We start from the raw sequence: 11,141 nt of genomic DNA on the forward strand, positions 1-11,141 counted from the left end.
GTTAGTGGATAGTGGGACCTATATTATTAAATTGATACTCTCTTCGTCCCACTTTAGGAGTCTCATTTATGTTCGGTACAGGTTTTAAGAAATATAAAAGAAAGTTGGTGAAAAAAAATACTAGTGGAATATAGGTCCTACTTTTATATATTAGTTTTATAATAAAATGTGAGTGGAAAAAAGTTGGTGGAATGTGGGGCCTATTACCATTTATGGAATATTCCAACCGGGACTCCTAAAGTGGGATAGAGGGAATATAACTTTTCAAAAATGGAATGCACATATTTTTGTGGGACGGACGAAAATGGAAATTGCACATATGTTTATGGGATGGAGATCAAGCAGTCAAGGAAATCCAGAGAATGAAGAAGAAGACTGAATCGGTTGGTTTTGTCTAGTACTCCCTTCGTCCCACTAAAGATGACCCACTTTTCTTTTTGGTTTGTCTCAACTAAGATGATCCACTTTTCTTTTTGGTTTGTCCCAACTAAGATGACACATTACTAAAAATGGAAACACCTTAATATCATCTCTATTTTATTCCATCTCTTTGACATTACTCTCTACACTTACATATAAAATAAAATTATACTCTCTTCGTCCCATAGTAGATGTCACACTTGGAAAATTGAGCATGATTTTAGGAGATGTTATTTTGTGTGTTAAGTGGTGAGAGAAAATATAATTTTATAATTGATGTGAGAGTGAACTTTTTCCAAAAGAAGAAATGTAACATCTTTTGTGGGACAAACTAAAAATGAAAGTGTGATATCTATTATGGGTCGAAGGGAGTATAAAATTCCGTGTCACCCAAGAAATGAGATCTTCCTTGGGACAGAGAGAATAGTTTGTTAATTATTATGTTTTTAACTATGGTTTGGGTTCACCTGTACATTGAGTTACTAAACTCTAAAACTATAGGATGTAATAGTAGCGCTCTTATGTTCTTTTACTTATTTATTTCTAATGTGAAGAGTTTATTTTATTTTATCCATTTTTAATAAATTCTTATGCCATGGAAATGAGAGATTAGTACTCTCTTCATTCTATAATAGTGGAGTCATTTTATCATTTTGGTATCTTACTAATCTAAAGTGACAGTTTGGTGAAAAGACAATTTTATCCTTTTTGGAGGGAAAATGTAAAGCTATTTTGTTTACCCTTTTGGTCATTTTGAGAAATGACCACCATTGGAAAAAAAAGAGGCAGATATTATTGGACAAAAAATTGGTCTAATGAATCAGTGGCTTCTCAAACAAGATAGAACACCCATACATACACCCACCTTTAATTGAATCTACATTTTTATTGATTGGTTTACTGATAATTTTATTTTTGATTGCAGCATAGCAGGACTCTTGAAATCCGGCGACAGCTCCGACGATGGGTGACGAAGGCGGCAAGGCTGATGGAGGCGGGACAGTGGCGGCAAGGCAGCGACTTGCTACGAGAAAGTGACGGATCCGGGGCGAGAGAGATAGGGGGAAAGGTGTGAAGACGAAAAAGAAGAGGAAGAAGAGATCCGATCTTTACCGGCAACGGCCGCAGCAAGGCAGCGGAGGCGTGAAACGAGCGGCGGGTGAGGCGGCGGCCATGGCGAGTAAAGCAGAGCAGCGCCGCGAAGGAGGAAGGCGTGACGGCGAGGCGGATAAGGCGGCGGGACGGGTGGCAAGGCTGTGTGGAAGGATAGCCGACGAGGAAGAAGGAGCGGTACTCTGGCTCCCACCACCGATTAGGGAGGAGGAGGAGGAGGGAGGGTGAGAGAGAGAGATGGAGGCGTGGCATGTGCATTAGGGTTTTAGGATGATAATTAATTTATTGTATATTGTTTGGACTTTTATTTATATTTAGTAGGCTTTTATTGTGTTAAATTGTGTTACGTTTTTTAGTATATAATTTAGATTTCAAATAGTGCTATGTCCTCATTTTATAGTACTTATATCTTTCTTAACTGAATAGAGTTTTAATTCAAGTGTTGTACTCTATTATTATATTTTAAGCTAAGATTAATTTGGACTTCTAATCTATTGACTTTGTATAATATATATTTTTTAAATTATTTTTTTAATAAGTAATTAAGTTTATAGTATATAGTTAGAATTGAGTTATTTTGATTTACTCATATTTCTATCTATTAAACTTTCGAAAATTTTGAAATGTTGAATTTAAATTTGGCTACACCTAGTAATAATTATGAAAAATGGAGCTAAATTATTTTTATTATTAAACAAAGAACAATATTGCATAACAAGAACATGCTTATTAATACGCATGCATACTATGTGTTAGTTTCTTGATATTAGATCGTACACTTGGTGTTACTTCTACTCAAGAGGGAAAATGAATATTTTAAGTCTTTTTACTAAGTTATTAAATTCATAGTATATAGATAGAATTGATTTGTCTTTGATTACTCATATTTCTCTATTTAGACTTTTCAAAATATTTGTGGAATGTAAATATATTATCAAGTATTGAAATTAAATTTGGCTAAACCAAATAATAAATATAAAATACTACAAAATAATAATGATAAAAAGAAAAACTAAATTAATATCAATATCAAACCAAGAACAATATTGCATCATACTAACATTTTTTAAAATATTTTGGTGTTACTTTAACTCAAGAGGGAAGATAAAATGTATACCACTAATTATAGAGCGGAGTTAAAAGATTGATAAACATAAAAAAAATCGTGGAAACCTCGCTTCAAGTAGTACTCCGTTCATAAGTATTTATATATCTTATCTTATCTTACTAATCTAATATATTTAGTGGGCTTTTTTTGGATTATAATTTTTTATTTCAAATAATGGTACTATAAAATTATGCAATTTATAGTAGGTGTACATTTTTATTAATAAAATATAGTTTTAATTCAAGTGTTGTATAGGTTTTTAACTCAAGAGGGAAGATAAAATTATATATTTTTATTGGACTTTATATTTTTTGAATTATTTTTTTGAATTAAGTTATTATATTTAAGTGTTGTATAGATTGAATTGTTTTTTATGTACTCATATTTCTATTCTTTTTACTTCTCAAAATTTGAAATATGTTTATATTGAATTCAAATGTGGCTAAACCAAGTAATTATGAAACACCAATAAATAATGATATAAAGTGAAACTAAATTAATATCATTATCAAAAAAAGAACAATATTGCATAACATTAATTGTACTAATATACTACAATTTTATATATAATAGTATATTAGCTTAATTAAATATGTTGAAATTACTTATAAATATATTTATATTTAAATTACTAGAAGTACACATAGTTATAATTGAGTTGATTTTGTTAATCGAAACCTGTGAATTATTTATTCCTTCAAATAGTTTGCTTTTTTTTTTTTTTTTTTTTTATAAATAGTAGTATTACATTTTTCTTTATTTGTACATCTTATTCTATTTCATCCACACATCTCCTTTTTTGTTATTTCTTTTATTTTATAGTGTACTCATATCAAATATTAAAATAGTATACAATCATCCGGTAAAATATGAAATGTTTCTTGAGAGTGGGTTGAGAGAAGTACAATCTTACAAATATTTTTTTGTTGTTGTTTGTAATATTACAAATACTTATTTTAATTAGTTCTTATCTGTAAATATATTTTTATACTTATTTACTCTATATTCTTTATTTTAAGTTAATATATCTTTATTATTTAAAAATCTTTTGTCCTGTGCATAGCACAAGTGTTAACCCTAGTGTTACTTAATAGTAGAGTTATTTCCTCTTTTAGTAAAAGTCAACACATTTCCTTTTACCTACTTTAATCTATCTTATTTTATTCTCTCTTAATCTCTCTGCTTTTTTAATTTTCTACTTTATTCTTCCTTTACTTAACTCACTCAACACAATTTTTCTTAAATCGCGTGCCGCTAAAAAAGCCTCCATTATCGCAGAACAGAGGGAGTAGTATACTAGACATAATAAGATAACACAATAGATGAATAAACTGGTAGAGAACTCTAAGAATAAACTGGGAGAATAAGAATCGTTTTGGAGTTACGACGTATGGTGCTTTAATCGGACATTGATGTAATCTAACACTCTAAATTATCGGGGATGAAATAATCATTATCGTAGAATTTTCATTTTTGTTAGATTTATTAAACTACCTACGTCCGCGAATAAGAATCCCGTTTTTCCATTTTAATCCGTCCGCAAATAGAAGTCCCGATTCAATTTTACTATAAGGTGTAATAGGTTCCCACCTTCCACTAACTCATTTCACTCAAATTTCATTTAAAACTACTATATACAAGTGGGACCCCTATTCCACTATTCTTAAAACTCGTGTTGCCATAAAATGAAACTTCTAATGACGAACAGAGAGAATAGTTATTTAATTACTTTATTTTATTAATTGTTTTTAATTTTATCTTAGTTATAAACCTATTAAAAATGAACAACTCATTTTTTTCAAATAGTATTCAATGATAAAACCCGTTTTACCATTTTTGGGTGTCCCATTTGAGCCGTCTCGGTTGGAATATTCCATAAATGGTATTAGGCCCCACATTCCACTAACCTTTTTCCACTCACATTTTATTATAAAACTAATATAAAAAAGTAGGATCCACATTCCACTATCTTTTTTCACCAAGTTTCCTTTACATTTCTTAAAACTCGTGCCGAACTCAACTGGGACTCCTAAAGTGGGACGAAGGGAGTATTTCAATTTCAAATATAAAGAAACTATTTATTTCTAAGTAAAAAGTGGCACAACAGCAGCATTGTTCCATATAACTATTTTTTGACGTAATTTTTTATTTTTAAAAAATATTTTGTTTTCCATTTTTTAAACTCGAAAATTAAATTTTGATTTCTTTTATTCAATTAAAAAATATAGAATGATTGCCATTATTAATAACACATTTTATAAATACCGAATGAGAGTCGTGAAGTGGAAGTGTAGTGGACACATAATCCAAAGGTCCCAAGATCATAACCTGTAGCTTTCTTACCACTAATTTTGTTTAAAAAGATATTTTGTTTTCTATTTTCTCCCCCACAAATTTAAAAGTTTCATCTTTTTTACATTCAATTAAATGAATATACTTCCTCCATTCTATAGAAATAGACTAATTTGGAACGATACGAGTTTTAATATGCATTTAAAAGTAAAAGAGTTGAAAACAAATAGTTGAAATAATGTAGCGGAAGGTTTCATCTTTTTTGCATTCAATTAAATGAATATACTTCCTCTGTCCTATAGAAATAGACTAATTTTGTCACGACCACAACTCCCTAGTGCTAGTGAGCGTAGCTATTTCGTGACTAAACAATTCTCAATAATCAAGGGACAACATAAAAAGGATGAAATTACTCAAATCAAAAGTATCAAAGGCACATGGGTACATAGTCAAAACGTGATCAGAGTAACAAGACTAAGTTCGAAGCTTGCTAGTACATAATTCTAAGTTTTGCAGCGGAAGGGTCCAAGACAAAATAGCACGTATGAAGACATGCTACTTTGGGCTACCTAACTACTTATTTAATATGCTTGTCCCAACACCTTCGCCTGCTCGTCCACGTTCAACCTGCACATTTGAAAATAACATGCAGGGCTGAGTATTTGGTATACTCAGTGGGCACATTGCCAAAAATAGTTCTATATTTAATTGTCAATGCCACAGTTGAGTGATCACGGGGTTTTTCTTAAAAGACCCGAGTCACTAAAATACTTTTCCTTTAGTAAAGATTTGATTGCGCAATCACGTAACATAGATATACCATATCTGAACCTTGTGTGAACCGGGAATGTGGCCACATTCCACGACGGTCACTGGACCGGCCAACCCCTTTTGTTAGCTCACGGTCCCCTTATGTGTACACTAGTCCGAGTAGGGTTTGCGGCCCTACTGGGACCCGAATTCGATTTAACTTGAATTGGCATAGCCAAGCAGATAGGTAATCATAAAACAAAACATGGCATGACAACATACTTGAGCAAAGAATCACATTTTCATACTAAAAACACGTTTTAAAAGAATGCCCACCTCAAAAGCTAAAGCTCCTTCCGGAATTTCCTTAACTCGGTCTTAGATGACGTTCGAAGACGTCCCTTTAGGAAATAAAAGATACTTAATTAGATTTTTGAGATATCCATGAATGCATCCTAAGTGCGATGATCATTTTATTCTTCCTTTAAATTTTCTAGAAGAGTCCTAGAATTTTTGAATATTAATTAAATCAGTAGATTTAATTAAATTAGTAAAATTATTCACTTAACTAGAGGGTGCTACCTCCCATGCCATTTATTTAAACATACTAAAAAAATTTGGCTCGAGGTCTAAATACTCGTTAGCGTATCGTAATTTCTTAAAATTAATCACTTGAGCACTCTTGCTAATTTCCGAAAAAATTAGACTTATCTTCGTGGAATTAATCTGCGGACTATTAATTAATCCATAACATATAAAGGCCCATGATTTAAGTAAATTCTTGGTCCATACTTTAATTATTTGGTGGCCCAACCTATTACTAAAGAGGCCCAACCAAATAAAAATAAGGGAGGCCCAATACCAAATTAATTAAGAAGAAATTGGCCCAAATACTCCCTACCCTATCCATCGGCCTCTCTCTCTTTCTCCCTCATTTCTTCACTCTCTCGACCGACACCCTAAGCGGGAGAAGGAAGCGGCGCCTCCTCGTCGCCCGTCGCTAGGAGCTCCGGTCGGCGCTTCTCTTGCGTCGCCGGAGATTTTGATGCCCCTCCCTCACAACCCTCGGTCTCAAACTCATCTTAGAAAAAAATCCCCAATTTCAAAACCCTAGCCTCATCTCAAAAACTCTCGCTTCGTCTCCACCGCCTTCCGAATCCGGCGTCGACGCCGGCCGTGAACTCAGCGAGACGGAGCTGTCGTCGCGGCTCCGTGAGGCGCTCTCAATTTGAGTCGCGGCGGAGCCCTCGGCATCTCCGTCGCGCCCTCCCGTTCCATCGTCGTTTCATCTTTCACCGGCGGGGTCGCCGACAGGAAAGAGGCGTCGCCTCTCTTCCTCCCTGCTTCCGGCGTTCTCCTGGCCTTTTTCCGACGAATCCTCCATCACCGCCATCGCGGATCGCTGCTGTTGCCTCTCATCCTTTCACGGCATCTAAGCGCCGTCACTGCCATCTACGGCTGAAGCTGACGCCGTTCGGCTTGCTGTGTAGACCAGCGCCGCCGCCACCGGTCGGCCTTGAAGCTAAGTTCTTCTCCCCCCCCTTTTTTTTGTCTAAGCTTGGTCTATCTAGTTTGAGTTTGGGCAGCAGCTATGATAAATTGTTGTTGATTTTCTCTTCGGATAGAGCTCATTTAATTGTTGGGCTGGGTTCATGAACTACTATGTGTGAAAGCTGTAGGGAGATAGTTATGATTTGCTATTATTCTTGGTCTATGAAACAGACTATGGTTTGCTTGCACTATTTGTTATGAAGCTGAACTTAATGTGGTTATACTTGTGCCCCTAAGTCCTTATATTATGTGGTGTTTGATCTAAACGTGATGCAAGATAAGGTGTTGGGGTGTGGAGGTGATTACCTCTTGATGTAGTGAGGCTGCCCTTGTTGCTGCTTGAGATTGGCTCCTAAGGCACCAAGCTTTCTACTCTCTCTAAACTTTGCTGATTATTATGAGAAGTGTGGGAGGGAGTTCGAATGTGGTGTGGGGAGGATTTTTATAGGCTGATTGTGAACTTGTAAGCCTTAAATGAGGCTGCTGAAACTCTTGTCTCTATCCAGCAGCATATCCCCCCCCTCCTTGATCTTTTGCAGCAAACTTTAACTGACATTTTGATGGTATACTAAGGTATATTGCTGCCACAATCCTTTTTGTTGATTCTCCACCACCCTTTTTATTTAATTTAGCTTGGTGTTGTGTCTAGCATAAGTACTCTTGCATTAATACACTTTGTTTGACCTCCTTGCAGGTACAGCGAGAGGAATGCAGGGCTGTTGGGAGCAGGGGAGTTCAGGCTGACTTTGCTTCCTTTGGCAAGTCTTTTGGTCTACTCTAACAAAGGTATTATTGTCATCTTCCTTAAGTGAAATCTGTTGGCTGCTTTAGTACTCTTCAATTTCCCTCTTGCTCCCCTTGCATCTAATATACTTGTTTGTCTTTTTGCAGGAGAAAGAGACACTTGGCTGCCACCCAACTGTCCCGGGAGGTAGGCTCGCTGCCTTGGCTCACCGGCTGACCGGGTGGGGTCGCGGTGATGTGCGGCTTGGGCTCGGAAAAGAAGAGGCCCAACGTGTAGTAAAAGAGTCGGCCTTAGCTCTTAGCCTTTTAGCCCATACTTGTAAAATTGTGTAGTAGCATTCCCATTTCCTTTTTCTTAAATTCTTACTTCCCATGTGTTTCACTATGTAAGCTAGAGTGTGTTTGATAGTAGTTGCATTTTCTTAGCTAGAAAACGAACTCTTCATCTTTTTTTTTCTCGTTAGTTATGGCTCGTAAATAGTAATGGAGTAGTTTTAGTTCATCCCAACTCTATTTATTCATTCATTGATTATTATTATTATTATTTTTTTAAACGGCCCTTAAGCAATGCAAGGTAACGAGTTCTTATTTAATATGACGCAACAAGAGAGTGACACAATTCCATGTTGGTGAACCCTTACAAATTAAGCCGAACGAAAACAAACGAGCGGTTATTACAAATTTGGAACGATACGAATTTTAGTATGCATTTTAAAGTAAAAGAGTTAAAAAAAATAGTTGAAATAATGTAGTGGATGATGGACCCACAAATGATGATGTAAGATAAAAGGAAATAATGTTTCCATAAAGAGATAAGGACTATTTCAATGAGACGGACAAAAGAGGAAATTCAGCTTATTTCTATTGGATGGGGAAGTAATAGTTCTCATTATAACACTCTATAAAATACCAAATCAGAGTGGCGCAGCGCAAGTGTGGTGGGCCCATAACCCATAGGTCCCAAGATCAAAACCTGACTCTGATAGAGTTTCTTCCATATCTGTAATTTTTTAATTTTTTATTTAATAAAAATATTAAGTATTCTATTTTCTCAACTCAAATTTAATATTTTTTGTTTTTGTTTTTTTTGCATTCAATTTAAAAAATGAGATGGCTATTACTGATAACACATTTTGTATATACCAAATCAGAGTGGCGCAGCGGAAGCGTGGTGGGCCCATAACCCATAGGTCCCAAGATCGAAACTTGGCTCTGATAGAGTAATGTTTAATAATAGATTTAACATTTTTTTTCCGATTTATGTAAAATTTTCCTATCAATTTTATTCACTATTTGAGTGATTTCAATCATTTTAATAATATATTTAATAATTTTTTATTTGTAGAGCAGTTTATTTTAAGATATATTTCTCCAAATATCAGAAATTTTGGGTTTAACTAATATCAAGGATTTAAGCAGACTTTGATCTAATTTTTGTAAAAGTTTCCCATCAATTTTATCCTCTCTTTGAGTGATTTGAATCAATTATGTTTCGGTGATACATATTTATACAGAAATTTTTTCCTAGAAACATAGAAATACTTAGTATGTATTTTTTATATGTAACCGAAACATATTTTTTACTACCTTCGTCCTAGAAAATTTGTCACTTATTTTCATTTTGTCTGCCCCACAAAGTTTATAATATTTCATTTTTATGGTAGTGGATCTCACATTCCATTAATTCATTCCCACTCTATTTTTATTATAAAACCAATACTACATCCGTCAACGAAATAGTGTATTAAATTGCTATTTTGTGACGTCCACAACTAAAAGTCCCACTTATTTATTTTTCATTTTAGGTAGTGGACCCCACACTCCACTAAATTCTTACACTCACGTACCACTCCCTCCCTCTGTCCACATTTAAAAAACTATTTTGCCATTTTGGGTTGTGCACGATTTAAAGAACCATTTATTACTTTTTTTTACACTTTTGGTATACGAACCCCACATTCCACTGACTTGTTACACTTACAATCCATTATAAAACTATTAAAAATGAGTGTGACATTCCACTTACTTTCTCCCTTTACTTTTCTTCACAAAGTCAAACAATTTCTTAAAACTCGTATCGAGTCAAAATGTCTTTATAAATGGTGGACAGATAAAATATTATAAAACTAATATATAAAAGTGAGAACTAAATTCATATAACTTTTTACACCACTTTTCTTCATACAATATTTCTTAAAATTCGTGTCATGTCAAACCAGATCTTAAAATGGAGGATGATAGGAGTATATATCATTGAGACCTACACTCTACTAATTTTTTCAATTCACTTTTTATGATAGGATTTCTTAAAACTCGTATAGGTTTAAAACATGCTAAACTTTATGGGACGGAGTAGTATTTAAGGAAGCAAGACACGTAGCATCAGGCCAACATGTGTAGTATTCCTCTGCATATAAGGTATTTCTTACATACATATTTATATCATAATTATATAAGGCATTTCTTCTAAATATATTATACTATTTATTTTCAATTATTAGTAACACACATCGTAATATATATCATCTGTCCACCTAAATATATTTATTTTTATAAGTATTCGTATTAGGCTTTTTTTTTTCTTTTTCGAATCATATTATTGATATTATATAGGGGTGGGTAGGTACGGTATACCTTACCGAAACCACCATACCGTATACCTTACCGTAAATACGGTATGCGAAAAAGTCATACCTTTACCTTATCAAAGTTTTCGGTATACCGAACTTCGGTATACCTTATTTTCGGTATGACGAATTTCCATACCGATACCGTACCTCATTTTCAGTATACCATACCGAAGTTCGGTATACCTTACTTTTGCGGTATACCTGACTATCAACATCAATTAAAATAGAAAATTAGAGTATTTAGAATATTATTTATATTTTATAATTTTCAAAATAAATTTAATATAATTTATTCATAATTATATTTATATTTTATGATGATTTTATAATTTAAAAATATACAAAATATATTTTATATATAATTGCGTCTATATTTTTGTGGTATATACCATAGTTTACGGTATATACCTTAATTTACGGTATATACCGAATTTCGGTATGCAACGGTATACCGCGGTATTTGAAAATTCATACCGTTACCTTACCGAAATATTTCGGTAAAGTATCATACCGTACCAAAAGTCACGGTATAC

General features: G+C 33.8%; 1 long non-coding RNA gene and 1 other non-coding gene across 3 annotated transcripts; both read left to right on the plus strand.

Moving 5' to 3' along the window:
- The first annotated feature begins 6,599 nt into the window (after positions 1–6,599).
- On the plus strand, positions 6,600–8,480 carry LOC125218097 (uncharacterized). 2 transcript variants are annotated; one of them, XR_007175880.2, is made up of 3 exons: positions 6,601–7,807; positions 7,929–8,020; positions 8,126–8,480. It is a non-coding gene; the product is annotated as an uncharacterized LOC125218097 (long non-coding RNA). The 2 variants fall into 2 exon arrangements; XR_007175879.2 differs by having other exon boundaries at positions 6,600–8,020.
- Positions 8,481–9,124: 644 nt separating this feature from the next.
- On the plus strand, positions 9,125–9,196 carry TRNAM-CAU (transfer RNA methionine (anticodon CAU)). The gene has a single exon. It is a non-coding gene; the product is annotated as a tRNA-Met (tRNA).
- The last annotated feature ends 1,945 nt before the right edge of the window (positions 9,197–11,141 follow it).

Source organism: Salvia hispanica, chromosome 1 (genome assembly GCF_029641045.1).
Source record: "Salvia hispanica isolate PSC_SH4W2 chromosome 1, Shi_PSC_v1, whole genome shotgun sequence".
Taxonomy (NCBI): Eukaryota; Viridiplantae; Streptophyta; class Magnoliopsida; order Lamiales; family Lamiaceae; genus Salvia; species Salvia hispanica.